This window comes from Mustelus asterias, chromosome 1 (genome assembly GCF_964213995.1).
Source record: "Mustelus asterias chromosome 1, sMusAst1.hap1.1, whole genome shotgun sequence".
NCBI lineage: Eukaryota > Metazoa > Chordata > Chondrichthyes > Carcharhiniformes > Triakidae > Mustelus > Mustelus asterias.
Window position 1 is genome coordinate 79,563,544 of NC_135801.1, and position 17,721 is coordinate 79,581,264.

The following is a 17,721-nucleotide window of genomic DNA, read 5'->3' on the forward strand; positions in this document are numbered from 1 at the left end:
CTTTATTAAAAACATGAACATTGGTATTTTTCTATCCCAGGTGCTAGCCAGTTACAAAGCCCTGAGGATCCAATGGATCCTTAAACAAAAAAAAGAGTACTTTGCTTTTTGGGCCTTTTTTTCCTTGTGACCTATCCTTCTCTGCTCTGGATGGAGCAGTCACAAGAACTAGGGTCATCTGCTTCAGTCAGCTCATGACTGGGCAGTCCTTCAACAAATCTTCAAAACAGAATGACTCCTACCTGCCCGTCCACCCTCTCCCAATTTCACATCCAACTATGTTATTTGCATGCCTGCCCTTTTCTCAGAATTGCTGGGGCAACATAAAATGGGTGAATTACTAGTGTCTCTGTTCTTTTTCCCTCTTCTTTGCAACAAAGAAATGAAAATATTGGAGTTGTGGCTTTTATGGTGACATCGGGGATCATGATTAGTATCTGTCAGCTGAAAGTTTACAGAAAGAGTAGACCATCCCTACTCATTCCCCTTGTTTTTCTGATTGCAAAAGCGAGCATTAAGCAATGATGCTTAATCAGCTTTGTGAAACATTTGCTAGCAAATGGCATTGCATATCTGCACCCCCCCCCCCACACCCCATCGCTAAGTGATCCTGCACTTTCACAGCTCACTGATCATTTGCCTCTTATACCCATCTGTCAGTGCTGCTTTCTAACCCTTCAGCAGTAAGGTCACATAATCTTGCTGTATTAGAATAGAGAATGCAACAAACAAAAGTAAAATTTCCTAAGTCTGTGTGGTTACTCAAACGTCCGACTTTAATTAATGTTCTGTAATTATTGTTTTAGTGGTGTAGCTCGATGTAGTACTTTAGTAGGTCTTCAGTACTCTAGCTCTACTTTAGCTGCATATACACATGGTCTGAAGACATTGGCCTGCATTTCACGCTACCCTGCTGTTGGGCTTTTAGGTGGGGGAGGGGGGGGGGTGGGGGGGGGGATGTGGGGCAAGAATTGGGGAAACATGCAATTGAATGAACAGGCTTCCCTCTGGGTTCCCACCTAACCCAACCTTGCAGTGTTTCTGTGTTGGGACGGGCAAGACCTCAGACAGGATGCTTGCCTTTAGCCCAGTTGAGGCCCTTAAGTGGCCCAATTATTGGTCACTTAAGGGCCGTTTCCTGGCCAATGTCAAATTTTTAGGCTGATGGGAAGATTCACTTGGCATGGGGAAGCCCAAAAATTAATGGGCTTAAATCTCGGGCAGGAAAAGGGAGGTATGCCTTCATTAGAAGCCCTCTTCTGACATTGGAACCTTCAGGTCTGATCGCTGCTGGACCTCCGTCTCCCCCACCCCTGGACTTTCCCTGCCACCCCAAACACCCAATTTGTGCCTTCCCCCCCAAGCCTTCCCTACCCTCCCTGCCCTGGGACCCCTTAAACATCTTCCTGAAGTTCCTCTTCAGCTCCTGTCACTGCAGGTACTGGAGAGTTGCTGGCCAATCTGATTGCTGCCAGTTGTCTAAGGTGGGAATTCCTCCCAAGAGAAGGGTGGTAATCCTGCCTGCAGCCAACTGATGTTCACTCGAGCATGAAATGGATGCAGGGCACTCGGAGTCAGTGGGGATGTGTTCGCCACTGACTCTTCCGTTGTCATGAAGAGAAATCCTGCCATCTGAAAGCTTCAGGCCATTGAAATTGTGCACTATTGAATTGTGCACTGCCTGGAAAAGACAGAACAATTTTCATTATAAACAACACAAATTGACTACAACAATCCCCCAAGGGCCTTTTCACCTTCAGAGCAGGAAACTCAATTTGGGAAATCTCGCTCATATGAACATATGAATTAGGATGAGGAATAGGCCATTCAGCCCTTCAAGTCTGCATCATTCAATAAGAATCTGATCTGATTTCAATCTCAGCTCCACATTCCCTCATGCCCATAATAATCTTTCATCCCCTTGTTTATCAAAAACTATCTACCTTTTCCATAAGAATATTCAAGGTCTGCTTTCACTGCCTTTTCAGGAAGATTTCCGAAGACTCATGATCCTCTGAGACAAAAATATTCTCCTTATCTCTATCCTAAATCCTATCCTCTATTTGTAAACAGTGGCCCCTAGTTCTAGACTCTCCCATCCTCATCACATCAACCCTGTCAAGACTTATGTTTCAATCACGTCACCTCTTTCTCTTCTAAACTCCAGTGGATACAAGCCTAGCCCATCCAGTCTTTCCTCATAAGACAACCCGCCCATTCCAGGAATTAGTCTAGTAAATCTTCTCTGAACTGCTTCTAATGCATTTATATCTTTCCTTAAATAAGGAGACCAATACTGTACACAATACTCCAGATGTGGTCTCACTAGGGTTCTGTTTAACTGAAGCATAACTTTTTAAATTCCCCTCTCAATGAATGACAATATTCCACTATCTTTCCCAATTACTTGCTGTACCTGCATACTAGCCTGTTGCAATTCACTCTGGGTGGCACGGTGGTACAGTGGTTAGCACTGCTGCCTCACAGCACCAGGGACCTGGGTTCGATTCCCGGTTTGGGTCACTGTTTGTATGGAGTTTGCACATTCTCCCCGAGTCTGCGTGGGTTTCCTCTGGGTGCTCCAGTATGTGCGGGCTAGGTGGATTGGCCATGCTAAATTGCCCCTTAGAGTCAGTAAGACTAGTAAGGCTAATGCATGGGGATAGGGTGGGATTGTTGTTGATGCAGACTTGATGGGCTGAATGGCCTCCTTCTGCACCGTAGGATTCTATAATTCTATGCACCAGGACACATAGATTGCTTAGCATCTCAGAGATCTGCAGTCTCGCACCATTTAGATAATGTAATTTTTTTCCTGCCAAAATGGACACTTTCACATTTTCCCACATTATACTCCATTTACCAAGTGTTTCCCATTTATTTAACCTATCTACATCCCTTTGTAGCCTCCTTGTGTCCTCTTCACATCTTACTTTCTTACCTATCTTTGTATATCAGTAAATATAGCAACGATACCTTCTATCCTTTCATCCAAATCATTTATATAAATTGTAAAAAGTTGGGTCCCCAACATTGATCCCTGTGGCACACCACTCATTACATCTTGTCAACCAGAAAAAGTCTCATTTATGCTTACCCTCTGTTTCTTATTAACTAACCAATCTTCTAACCATGCAAATATCTTGTTCCCTAAAGTATGAGTTTTTATTTTTCACAATAACCTTTGATGCGACACCCTATCAAATGCCTTCTGGAAATCTAAGTACAGTACATCCACTGGATTTATCCACTGCATTTGTTATTTCTTCAGAAAAACTCCAATCAATTGGTTAAAGATTATTTCCTGTGTACAAAACCATTTTGACTCTGCCTGATTACCCTAAATGTTTCCAAATGTCGAATGATACCTTTAATTGTATCTTCTACCATTTTCCCTATGCAGATGTTAAGGTAACTGTCCTTTAGCTCCCTCCCTTTCTGAATAAAGGAGTTATATTCAGTATTTTCCAATTGAATGGAACTTTCCCAAATCTCGAGAATTTTTGAAATTTAAAATCAATATGTCAACTATCTCACTAATCACTTATTTTAAGATATTTGATAAGCTATCCACTTGATACTGAAAAAAAAACTTTCATTCATGAAACTCATTCCCAGATTTTAATTCCCTCAATTGGTCAATCTTTTGTAAAAACAAGAATACTTCTACTCACCAACCACACTGAAGACAACTAATCCTTTAAAAGTCTCTTAAAACTATCACTCAAAATATGAACTCAATCGTCCTGCTAGGAGAAGTAGGTTTTGAGCTTTCTGAAACTCAGCCAAGCATTAACAACAATGATAACAACAGCCCTTGTGAAATGTGAGCAATGAAGTCTATTTAAACTGCAGGAACAGATGGCTTTTTCTGAGCTATAGCAAATGGCATGTCAATCAATGCACTCCAGCAACAGCTGTCTGCATTTTTACTTTGACAACTGCCATCTGTGGTTTTTTTCATTTTTAAAGGGCCGGGAATTCAAATAACATCAGGTCGACACTTAAGTAGACCTTAGCCACCTTTCACAATTGTTTATGCCTCCTCCATATATTTGTGACACTCACACCATGAGTTAAGGCCCTTGAATCAGTGGAATTGAGGTCCCTTTTAACTCCACACTAATTTCAAATGTTTGGGCTTCCTGCCTGTGTGATGCATGCCCCACCCCTTTCTCCCACCAGCAAAAATGAGATCTGCTGGAAGTGGAGCAGGACCTGTGCATCTGGGTCACATCCACCATTTTCAAGGGTTCTAGAGTCAGCTTAGTGTGAAATGTTCTTTATAAATGAAAGGATCTTTCCTTTCTTTTCAATCCACCTCCTTAATTATTTTTCATTCTATTAATCTATTCTCAGTCCCTCATTGAGATGAGCTTTTGAATTAACTCCACTGTAACCTCTTCCAGAATACTTGGAATTAAATCATTTCTGGATTTCAAAATATTCTGGATTATAGAATTACATTAGAATGCCTAACTACAAGTGAGTAACCGAAAAAGACTACATGTGTGAATAGTTACCTGTAGCATAAAACTGTGATAAAACATAAAGCAGTAATAAAAGTTGTTTTATACATCCAAGTACTGTATCTTCCATATTTCTGATCCCAGAGTACTTTCCTAAAATGATGTTCAGTGTTGCTTAGAGCTATGCAAAAGGTTTCCAGACAACTGGTATTTCTGGCGGGGGGGGGGGGGATTGTAGCGGGATCCCTCTTTTTAACTCCACTGGGCTTATTTTAGGTTTGGTTCTCCGTTACCCAAACCCCACCAATGCCCGAGTGATTCTCTCTCTCGCCGATGGAACAACGGCCATCTTGCGTCTACTTCACTTGAGTAGTGCTCCCAAGAGAGAGAAAAGGAAACTGCTGCCTATCCACTACCTGGCAGCCTTTCCTGAGTGGGCGGTTTCGAAGTGCCCAGGGTACCCTCAGTTCTAGACTCCGGAATTATGGTAAGGAATATTTAATATTGTGACTTGGTCAGAGATCATTGGTGAGAAATTGAAAAGATCAAAACGGACTCCAATGGAAGTCAAAGATATATATATATATATATTTATTAAAACACTTGGTCAATATCACCAAACACCAGGAAAACAACACACAATGCCTTATGCTCTATAAGACTATAGCTATGGAAGGAATACTAAAACGGACACAACGGAATGCTTATTTTACACAAGTTTACCAGTGTCTTAAACTATGAAAGGTACATGCAAAAGCCCCCCCTTTCCCCAAAGCCTCATCCACTATGATGATCTCGGGAACTTCGCGAATTACCAGGGGATACTCACAATCCTAGTTTAAATTGCTCAGTGGGCTTCAGGCTGCGTGCTGGAGACGAACGAGAGGCAGGAAACAGGAGAAGAGTGCTGCTATGCTGGTCCGAAGAGAAAAAACGAGACCAGAGCTTGCTTGTCCCTTTTTAAAACCTGAAGCAGTGATTCTCTCACACAAAAACAGTTTCTGATCATTGATAGTTTCGATTGACTGGGACAAAAGGCTGGAACTGTCGGGACTGCCCTTAATTGACATTGTAATGTCTCTTAAATGTTCTCTGAGTCATCCTGATTGGAATCCCATCAGCGAGATGAGTCATTGATGTTGTCTGTGGATGGAATGATCTGTTTCCATTGTCTTTGCTGCTGGGCCATTTACTTCTTGCCTGCTGGTCATAGTTTCTCCTTTGTTTCCTGTTGATTAGATTATCCCTGTCTCGACCTTCTCGTTATCCCAGCCTCTTGCATATTCATGTGGCCTGACAACCAGTCGGCCATTTTCCTTATCCCTGGGTTCTTTAATCATGGAGGATTTGCCCTAAAACTTACAGGGGGGGCACGATTCTCCCAGCGAGATGGGAGAATCTCGCTTCCGGGCATGTGCAGAATTTGTGCATGCGTTCCAGCCACGCACGCATCTCCCAGCCCCGGATTTCTGGCACCTTCAGATGTGCACTGGAAACTGGCGGGAAAAACAGGTAAGTAATTTTAATGTTATTTAAATGTGATTAGTGGGCCTATGACTGAATTCTCTGGGCCCGCTAGCATCTCCCCCCCCCCCCCCCCCCACCCCCTGCCAGAGTGTTTCACTCCAGCAGGGTTTACAGTAGCTCCCAACCTTGAGGAACTGGTGGGCTGACCCTGCTGGAGTGAAGGGAGGCAATCAGGGCACCCCAGGGGTTGGGTGCTGGGGGGTTGGTGCCCCTGTGCATGGGCAACCTGGCAGTGCCAGCCTATGCCCCTGACACTGCCCAAATGGCAAAGTACCCATGCCCAGGAGACGCCTTGACACTGTCCACCGGGCATGGGGCAGTGCCAAGGGGGTGGGGCCTATTGGGGGCAGGGCTTATGGGTGGGCGGGGCATGGTGGGGGTCCTGCTGCCACTCTGCACGGGGGCAGGAGGGAGGCCAGCGATCTGGGAGTTCAGTCAGGAGGTGGAGTCTGGGGAGGGACTGGAGATCGGGATGGCCTGGGGGGTTCTGCCTGCGGGAGGAGGGGGATTGGCACTGCTGGGGGGGGAACTGTTTTGGGGGTGCTGGAGATCGGGGCTGTCCGGGACTAGGGGGCGGGGTGTCAGGACTGGCCTAGGAATGGTCAAGGGGCCATGATTGGGCTGTGGGGGTTTTTGTGGGGGGCAGCACTGCAGGGGTCACAGGGCTGGTCAGCGATTGAGCTGGCCACAAACTAGGAGGCTGACAGTGTGGGACCACTGTGCATGCGCAGAGGCATGCAGGTTTCAGTCTCCTGGGCGGGAATACGCCCCGTCTCCTGAAATGTAATGATATTCACGCTGGTGGCCTCTGAATTGCACAGAGTGTGGGAGATTCCCCTCTGAACTCTCACTGAAAAAACCAGCGTGAATTACCCCAGTTTTCCCACAAATTCAACACCCAGAATGTTTTGGTAGAATTCCATGCTGGATTTCTGAACTGGAAAGGGTAGAGTGTACCAGTTTTCTAATGTTCTGATGTTCACAGGTCAGTCATCACATTAACTCACTCACCATGACTGAAGCACCCATTGCTTTCCTTCTCTTTCTATGTTCAACAGTATTTAGGACTTTTCCATTCAGTTCTCTTTTCTAAGGATCTAAACCCAAAACATTAACTTGTTTTCTCTTTGCAGATGAGCTTAAAATTGATCTCCAGTGTTTTGATTTTTAAGTGGTTATCTGAAAGATCCCATTGATGGGTTCAGTGGCCACCTTTACGGCCACTGTGACTGCTCATGCTATCATTGGTTATTGGATTGAGATTTCTCCATTGTTATTGCTTCCTGCTTAATGTAGCAGAAACTTATGGCAACAGTGGTAATGAATGGGCATTTCTGTAAAGCCCTTAAAGATTATGATTGTCAACTAGTTCTAGAAAAAGCAGGAGAGGGAACAACTGGGAAAATATTCCACAGAGTCCTCCTAATTTTGACTGTAACTCTGACAGAAGATCAATGATTCGATTTGATTTGACTTAATTTATTGTTGTCACATGCATTGGGATACAGTGAAAAGTATTGTTTCTTGTGCACTGTACAGACAGAGCATACCCTTCATAGAGAAGGAAATGAGAGAGTGCAGAATGTAGTGTTACAGTCATAACTAGGGTTAGATAAGATCAGCTTAATATATGAAACGCCCATTCAAAAGTCTGATGGCAGCAGGGAAGAAGCTGTTTTTGAGTCAGGCTTTTGTATCATTTTCCTGACGGAAGAAGATGTAAGAGAGAATGTCCGGGGTGTGTGGGGTCCTTGATTATGCTGGCTGCTTTTCCAAAGCAGCGGAAAGTGTAGATGGAGTCAATGGATGGGAGGCTGGCTTGCGTGATGGATTGGGCTACGTTCATAACCCTTTGTAGTGAAACGCTGGAGATACAGCAAAAACTGCCAGGGCTGTTTTCAGCCATTGCTGTCGTTTTTCTGGGGATTAGGAGAAGCCCCCTGATAAATCCAGGTGATGCTTTAATACACTGGGGTAGGGAACACTGTAGTTCAGGCTACAGTCGTACAACCTGATGTAAATATTCAAATTGGAAACTTGGGGCAAAATTGCTAAAATAACATAATTTGAAGCATTTTTGTTCTGTGCCCCATTTGATGGTGCAGTGTGTTTTGTTATTGTTTTGGTATATTGAATCAATTTGTATCTATATGAATCAAGCATTTTTGCAACAATGGCCGTTATATTTATATAAAAAGTAACTTCTTATATTTCTGTAAAGGTCATCCCATCTGACAGCACAATAAATGAATTTGAAAAGCATAAAATGGGTACCATTTTTGCCACTTATAATATAACTGACAATATTTGATGTTTATAGATATTATTTCCACGTAAGAATGGCACCTTCCAGGATTTACAGTTTTTTCTCTGACAGTTGTAGAAAGGTCATATTGGATTCAAAACAGTCATATTGGACTCCAAATGGACAAAATTGGACTGTTTCTCTCTCCACAGATGCTGCCAGACCTGCTGAGATTTTCCAGCACTTTCTGTTTTTGCTGCTTTGTGTGATATCTTTGTAACATTGTTATCGCCATTAATCTTTTTAGCTGTCAAGAATTTGCCTATTCTCATATTGAAATGACTTAATTTACATGAATATAGAAATTCACTTCAGGCCTCCATCTGTACAGTCAAATAGGAGTGAAATTTGAATATTGGGCCCATGGGCCTCTTGTTTCCTGGTGCAGCATCCTCCATTTGTGCGTTTGTGTGTTTATATTTCCTTCACTATTTGGTTTGTCTTTTTGATCTTGGCACATGTAGGACACATGTCTCATTGACAGTCAGAGGCTGCTCCCTCCTCTGCAAGCATCAAAAACAGGATATTCCAATGAAGATATCAGATAAAGAAGTGCCAGCAATGTACAGTGAGAGGCACTGGGAGGATGACCAATGGATTAAACGATCATCAGTGAGTAATTTCAAGCGGAGATAAAGGGCCCTATTTCTACAATTGGGCAATTAGCTTGCTGGATTGCCAACTATTCAGGTGGTGAAGAGGCCTCCACAATTTTGACATCCTTGCCTCATTCAAATATGATAGGCAAACTTAGAGATGCTGAACAAATGTTCAGATTACAGCTAATTGATTGAGACTGCAGGATCTGTAGAGTGGGAGAGGGTCAGCTGATCAAAGGATTTCAGAGGTCTAGGGGAGGGACTGACTTGGTGGTAAGAATGACAGCACAACTGTGATGGCTTGGAAAGGCAACTGGTGGAAATGGCCTGGAGGCATCAATAAGTAGCAATGTTGCTACTTAGTAGACAACTTTCTGTAAAAGCCGCACAATGTCAATAATAATCATTCACAATAATTCTGTGGGTGGTAAAGAGTCTTCTGCACAAACAAACAAGTGTTCTAGAGGGAAATACTAAGATGGGCAGTGATTGTTGATCTGCTGGCAGAGTTCCAGGGGCAGTGGTGGGTGGGGTGAAAGGGAATGGAAACAAATTGTAATTAGCCACAATGAGCAAAGTGGGAAGGGAGCCAAGAAAGGAGGATAGAGTAGCTGAGGTTGTTAGAAATATTATAGAAACCCAACAGTGCAAAAGGAAGCCATTCGCACCATCGAGTCTGCATCAACAACAATCCCACACAGGCCCTATCCCTGTAACCCCATATATTGATCCTACTACTCCCTCTAACCTAATCATCCCAGCACACTAAGGAGAAATTTAGCATGGCCAATCAATCTAACCTGCACATCTTTGGACTGTGGGAGGAAACCGGAGCACCCGGAGGAAACCCATGCAGACACGGAATGTGCAAACTCCACACAGTTACCAAAGCCTGGAATCAAACCCAGGTCCTTGGAGTTGTGAGGCAGCAGTGCTAACCACTGTGCCACTGTTGCTTGTAAGAAGGCAGGGTTGGTCCCTCAAGAGAGCCAGGAGAGGAAGCCACAGCTTTATTCAAATGCTCATTACATCTGATGTCTGACAATAAGTTTAAGTTTATTTATTAGTGTCACAAGTAGGCTTACATTAACATCACAATGAAGTTACTGTGAAAATCTCCTAGTCGCCACACTCCGGCACCTGTTCGGGTACACTGAGGGAGAATTTAACATGGCCAATGCATCTAACCAGCACGACTTTCGGATATAGGAGGAAATCTGAGCACCCGGAGGAAACCCACACAGACACGGGGAGGACATGCAGACTCTGCACAGTGTCCCAAGCCGGAGTGGAACCTGGGTCCCTAGCACTGTGAGTCAGCAGTGCTAACCACTATGGCACCGTGCTGCCTATACAATGTGGTTCCTTTTCTGAACTGCTATAATCACATTTTATTCAGCACAACATGGAACATTGCAACGGAAGTACATAAAAATCCAATGCCCACGCACTCAGGTGCTCCCACCAGGATTGACCAATGACGTCGCAGCAACTAATATCATGAGGGTTCCCTGCAAGGTGATTGGTGGAGAATGTGTCAATTTCCCTACAGATGGGAAGGGTGTGGCGCTGCTGGCCGCCAGGAGAGGGCAGTAAAGAGTCTTCTGGTTGCTGTAACAATTTCAATGCTGGTTGCTGTAACAATTCTACGAAGTATTTATTTCCCTTAAACTTATATAAACATATGTATGTGTATGTTTTTTCTGCCCTACTTGTGTTGCCCACCTTCTAACATACTTTTCTGCTACTTCTGATACATATGCTTGGTGTTCGCACAATCATGCCTTCCAGACAAACACACATTTGCAAGCGATCATCTTTCCAGAATAGCCACAATCAGATGTAACACAGATAGAGGATAGAATTCTCTCACAAATGATATTCTTAACAGATTTCCCACAGTTTAACTCTTTGGAGACTGCAATGGTATTTCTGTACCATTGTTTCAGCGCTGTGTCCCAAATATACAACCAATCTTCAAATGTAGCGATGCTTTAAATTTAATTTTTGCGTGATATGCTTTACGCTTTACGTGTGAAAATAAGGATGTGCAGGATGGAAGAGTGCTTTGTTATTCAGGTATTTGCTGATTCATATTTATTAATATCGACACGCTTAGATGTCTGCTTCTATATTATCATTTCATTCAATATTCACTCATTTCATGCTCGTTCGGAAGACTCCGTTTTAAAACAAAGCTCTTTTGATAGTTTTGGGAGAAAAGGCAAAATACTGCGGATGCTGATAAACCTGAAATAAAAATAGAAAAGAGAAAATGCTGGAAAATCTCAGCAGGTCTGGCAGCACCTGTAGGGAGAGAAAAGAGCTGGCATTTCGAGTCCAGATGACCCTTTGTCAAAGCTTTGACAAGCTTTTGGTTTTAGATTCCAGCATCCGCAGTAATTTGCTTTTGTAAGAATAGTAAATGCTGGTAACATTCAGCAGGACTGGCAGCGATTAAAACAAAGCTATCTTCCGTCTGTTTCTCTCTCCACAGAAGCTGCCTGAGCTGAAGAGCATTCGCAGCCTTTTCTGATAGTTTTCTAAGAGGAAGCATGCCCCTGAAGTGATTCCGTGCTTGCTTCCCACCAAATTCTGTCTCGGTGGAGGAGTTTGCCTTTTAGATTTTTGACCAACTGTCTGGACGTTGCATAGAGGAAGGAAATGCTGTTCTATCGCCTCAAACTGAAAGTGAACAATAATACTGAAGGCTCAGCAATTCCCCAGCCAGCAATTTCTGCTTAGAGGAGAAGTCTGCCGAGCCCATTCTGGCGCTGCTGTTCACCTCCAGGAAAATACAGGTACTTAAGTTAGACATCAAAATCACTCACTGAATTTTAGTTTAAATGTAAACCAGTTATATATCTCGAATCATATATAACCTGCCTCTCCCCTCCCTCCGGAGTTGGACGTTAATATAAAGCAGACATTACTATTAACAAATGTATACAGAAAATCTCCAAGCCTTGCAATCTGAAACAATTATTAGCAAATGCTAAGAAACGTTGCCGGCTAAGCAGAATGTGAATGACAGTACAGGTTAATACCTGGGCTGTGACTGTTCATAAAATCAATCCTGATGCAGGGTCCCCACCCAAGACTTTAACCTTTCTCAAATGCTGATCGACCTGTTGTGCATTTCCCTCGATTTCTGTTTTTATTACAACTTAACAACGTGTACTGGGCACTCGTCCAATATCAAGAAAGTGTGCCCTGCCCTATTAATCATTTCATACCAGAGAAGGTTTTCTGAAACAGTTAAGAAGTTACTCATTAACCCTCTCCCTGCTAGTTGCACAGAATCAAAATGTCATGCTGCCATTTCAACAATCCTGCCATTCGCTAGGATTTTTTTTAAGGGTTAGGTCAGAGACACGTCAACTTTTAGAGGTAGGGTTGGGAATCAAAATACTATTGTTACCAATTCTAATTCCTGATTACTGGCCAGTGGGAGCGATAAACTCTGCTTGTACGCCCATCATTCATTTAGGCATGTAAAAATACTGTTGCCCTCTTCACAAGACATGGGAATATCTATTTTCATCTTGCAACCACCTCAGCTGTTGGATCTTAGTGCAAAATGACTAGTCTTCTGGAGTCCTGAATAGCAAGCATTGCCATTTGGAAACTTACTGTTGCTCAATGATAGACTATAATTTCTCCTTAACATCTACCTATCACTGACTCTCCATCCAGCTCCTACTGCTCCACCCCCATCCCCAGTGGCACAGTGGTTAACACTGCTGCCTCACAGCACCAGGGACTCGAGTTTGATTCCCGGCTTGGGTCACTGTGCGAAGTCTGCACGTTCTCCCTGTGTTTGCGTGGGTTTCCTCCGCGTGCTCTGGTTTCCTCCCACAGTCCAAAGATGTGCAGGTTAGGTGCATTGGCCGTGCTAATTTCTCCCTCAATGTACCTGAACAGGCACCGGAGTGTGGCGACTAGGGGATTTTCACAATAACCTCATTGTGATGTTCATGTAAGCCTACTTGTGACACTAGTAAATAAACTTTAAACTTTAATGTCTGTTAGGGAAGAAAATCTGCCATCCTTACCTGGTCTGGCCTACATGTGATTCCAAAGCCACAATGTGGTTGACTCTCAACTGTCCTCTGAACAAGGGCAACTAGGGATGGGCAATAAATGCTGACCAGCCAGTGATGCCCATGTCCCACAAATGAATAAAAACAAGATTCCAGTCTGCAGTATTTTGCTTTTATTATAATTTAGTCCACACGTACAGACAATGAAACTCGGTGTAAACTTACTTAAAGTTACTGAGAAGTCTGAAAGGAGGGTAACGGGACACATCCTGCAACTGCAGCCTGAATGAGAGAATGGGTCAAGGGGGAAAGGTAGCTTCATGAGTCATGTTCTCATACAGTCAGTTTAACAGATGATCTATCGGGTAGGTCAAGTGCAGAGGTACTGCAGTCATTCAAATAACAGGAATGTAAAACTGATTGGGACTAAAGTCAGATAAGTATAAAGGTAAGTCTGTCAATTCTTGGCAAGGCTTCTGCTTTTGGGGATTTGTGAAATGCGTCTCGGGAAAATTGGCGTAACTTAAAGCTGATGGCAGATCAGTTAAACTGGTAAGTAGGGGAACGATCACAATGCAGTATTGTACTTATGTGCGTGCATTGCCTTGGATTTAGAATAATATGAGATTAAGTGAGCGGACCTCCGACCTCCACAGTACGAATGAGACTCAGTAATAATAGTCTCCTTTAAATGTGACACAATTCAATGGTGACTATCAATGCTTCGAGTGTATCTCATATCGATATGCGTGAGTACCTTTGAGTATCTATATTCACCTTTCTAAATGTACCTGGGTACTCGACTTGAGAATTTAGCAGTAGGTAGGGCTCTTTCCACAGAAGGCAGTAATATTGCTGAAAACGCTGCTTACTCCATATAACAATTCATCCAGGTGACATATAGGCTGCAAATACATCCACAATACGAACTGTTATATATATGTATATATATATAAATGGACAAGTAGTCATTTTAAATTCTTCTGTTAGCAAAATAAAGATCACTGAATCAACCTATACAGATCATGGCAGTAGATGTTTACGGGAAATCATTAGTTACTCATGGATGCTTGTGAAAGAGGGTATTTAAAGTCTTCTTCCTATCTGTATTTGGTGTGTGCGACATGCAGTGCTGTGTCCGGACTGGGAGCTCTGCAGGATGTGTCCGCTAATCGCCATTCACTCCTGAACAGAGAGGAGATCACTTTTAAAGCCAGGAATAAGCCGCATTATTCTTCATGCACCCCCAGAATCAGCTCGGCTGAATTACTTTATCTTAATCGACACTATTATTTCTAGGATGAGTCAGAGAGGATTTAGATTGCATTAGCTGTCGATAATCTTAGGAGGTTTGCACTTGCGGAAAGAAAACGCCAACTAATCTCGCATGTAATGTGGAGACGATGTGGGTTATGCATTCTGCGTTAACACTGATAGCGAGCGAATAGCTGGAATAGGAGTCATTTGTTTACGATCTTTTAAAATAAAAACGAATAAAGACCCGCTAAAAATACACAAGGCTCGGAAAATCCTCGACTGGAAATAATGAGCGTGAAGAAGAATTGTGTCTTTTGAAACGTTTTATGAAGTCTTTGGAGCCCCTCCCAAACAGTTTGCGGAGAGTGGGATATTTTCTGTGTGTTGACGAGGACTGCAAAAACTGATATATACAAATATATAACTGGATATACACTGATATATAACTGGATATACACTGATATATAAAATGATATACACATAAATAACTAGACATATAACTGGATATGCACTGCTACATAACTGGATATACACTGATGTATAACAACATACACATATATAAAATGGTATATACATGTACAACTGGATTTACACTGATATATAACAGGATATATACTGATTTATAACTGGATATGCATTGATATATAATAGGACATATACTGATATATGACTGAATATATGCTGACATATAACTGGATATATATTGATTTATAACTAGAAATACACGGATCAATAATTGGATATACACTGATATACAACTGGGTATGCATTGATATATAACAGGACATATACTGATATATAACTGGATATACACTAATCTATAACATGATGTACATTGATAGATAAGTGGATATATGTTGATATATATTACTGGACATGTATTGATTTATAATCAGGATGATATAGACATGCTAGGCAAATAGGCAGAACAGTGACAAATGGAATTTAACCCTGAAAAATGTGAAGTGATGCATTTTGGCAAGATAAGGGGATTCACAATGAATGGTAGGACACTAGGAAGTATGGAAGACCAGAAGAATCTTGGGGTGCATGGCTATAGATCCCTGAAGGCAGGAGGACAGGTAGATAAGGTGATTAAGAAGGTATATGGGATACTTGCCTTTATTAGCTGAGGCATACAATATAAGAGAAGGGAGGTTATGATGGAGCTGCATAAGATCATAGAATCTCTACAATGCAGAAGGAGGCCATTTGGTCCATCAAATCTGCACCAACCATAATCCCACCCAGGCCCTATTCCCGCAAATCTACCCTATTAAACACCTGACACTAGGGTCAATTTAGCATGGCCAATCAACCTAACCAGCACATCTTTGGACTGTGGGAGGAAACTGGAGCACCCAGAGGAAACCCATGCAGACACAGGGAAAATGTTAAAACGCCACACAGACAGTGACCTGAGGCTGGAATTGAACCTGGGTCCCTGGAGCTTTGAGGCAGCAGTGCTAACCACTGTGCTACCATGCCACCCCAAATGTCTGATAGGTCACAGCTAGAGTATTGTGTGCAGTTCTGGTTGTTACACGATAGGTAAGATATGATTATAGTGGAGAGGGTGCAAAGGGAATCCACCTGGATGTTGCCTGTACTGTAGTATTTCTGCTATGAAGAGAGGCTAGTTAGGCTGGGGTTGTTCTCCTTAGAGCAGAGAAGGCTGAGGAGAGACCTGACTGAGGTGTACAAAATTATGAGGGACATAGATAAGGTAGATGGAATGTCCCCTTAGTAGAGAGGTCTATAACCAGTGGGCATAGATTTAAGATAAGGGGCATAAGATTTAGAGGGGATTTGAAGAAAATCTTTTTCACCCAGAGGGTGATGGGAATCTGGAACACACTGTGTGGAAGAGTGGTAGACATTTCAGAAGCATTTATTGAGTGCTTGAAATGCCAGAGCATACAAGACTATGGTCCAAGTGCTTAAAATTGGATTAGAATAGATAGGTGTTTGATGGCTGGTGCAGACATGAGGGGCACAGGGTCTTTTTGTGTTGTATTGACTCTATTGCTCTACAACTGCATATACACTGATCTATAATTGGATATATGCTAATCTATAACTGGAAATAAAGTGACATATAACTGCATATACACTGATCCATAACTGCATATACACTGATATTTAACTGGATATACACTGATTGATAAGTGGATATATATTGATTTATAATTGGATATGCACTGATTGATAAGTAGATATGTATTGATCTATAAGTGGATATATACTATTTATAAGTGGATATATACTGATCTAAAGTGCATATATACTGATTTATAAGTGGATATATACTGATCTATAAGTGGATATATACTGATTTATAAGTGGATATATACTGATCTATAACAGTATATACATTGGTCTATAACTGAAGATACACTGATGTATAACTGGATATACATTGATTTATAATTGGATACACATTGATCTATAACCAGATATATACTGATGTATAACTGGATATACACTGATCGATAACTGGATTTACATTGATCTATATAATTGGATATACACTGATATATAATTGGATATACACTGATCTATAACTGGATATATTGGTCTATAACTGAATATACACTGATATATAATTGGATATACACTGACCTATAATTGGATATACATTGATCTATAACTGGATACACATTGATCTATAACTGGATATACACTGATGTATAACTGGATATACACTGAGATATAACTGGATATACACTGATATATAACTGGATATACACTGATCTGTAACTGGATTTACATTGATCTATATTGAGTTTAGAAATCAGGAGATAATGCTGCAGCTGTATAGGACCCTGATCAGACCCCACCTGGAGTACTGTGCCCAGTTCTGGTCGCCTCATTACAGAAAGGATGTGGAAGCCATAGAAAGGGTGCAGAGGAGAATTACAAGGATGTTTCCTGGATTGGGTGGCATGCCTTATGAGGATAGGTTGAGAGAGCTAGGTCTTTTCTCCTTGGAGAAGCGAAGGATGAGAGGTGACCTGATAGAGGTGTATAAGATGTTGAGAGGTATTGATAGAGTGGATTCTCAGAGGCTTTTACCCAGGGTTGAAATGGTTGCCACAAGAGTCCACAGGTTTAGGAAGCTGGGGAGTAGGTACAGAGGAGATGTTAGGGGTAAGTTTTTCACTCAGGGGTGCGTGGAATTGGCTGCCGGTAGTGGTGGTGGAGGCAGATTCGATAGGGTCTTTTAAGAGACTTTTGGATAAGTTCATGGAAGTTAGTAAGATAGAGGGTTATAGGTAAGCCTAGTAGGTAGGGACATGTTCGGCGCAACTTGTGGGCCGAAGGGCCTGTTTGTGCTGTAGCTTTTCTATGTTCTATGTTCTATATAATTGGACATACACTGATATATAACTGGATATACACTGATCTATAACTAGATATACATTGATCTATAACTGGTATACACTGATATATAACTGGATATGCACTGATCTATAACTGGATACATATTGATTTATAACTGGATATACACTGATGTATAA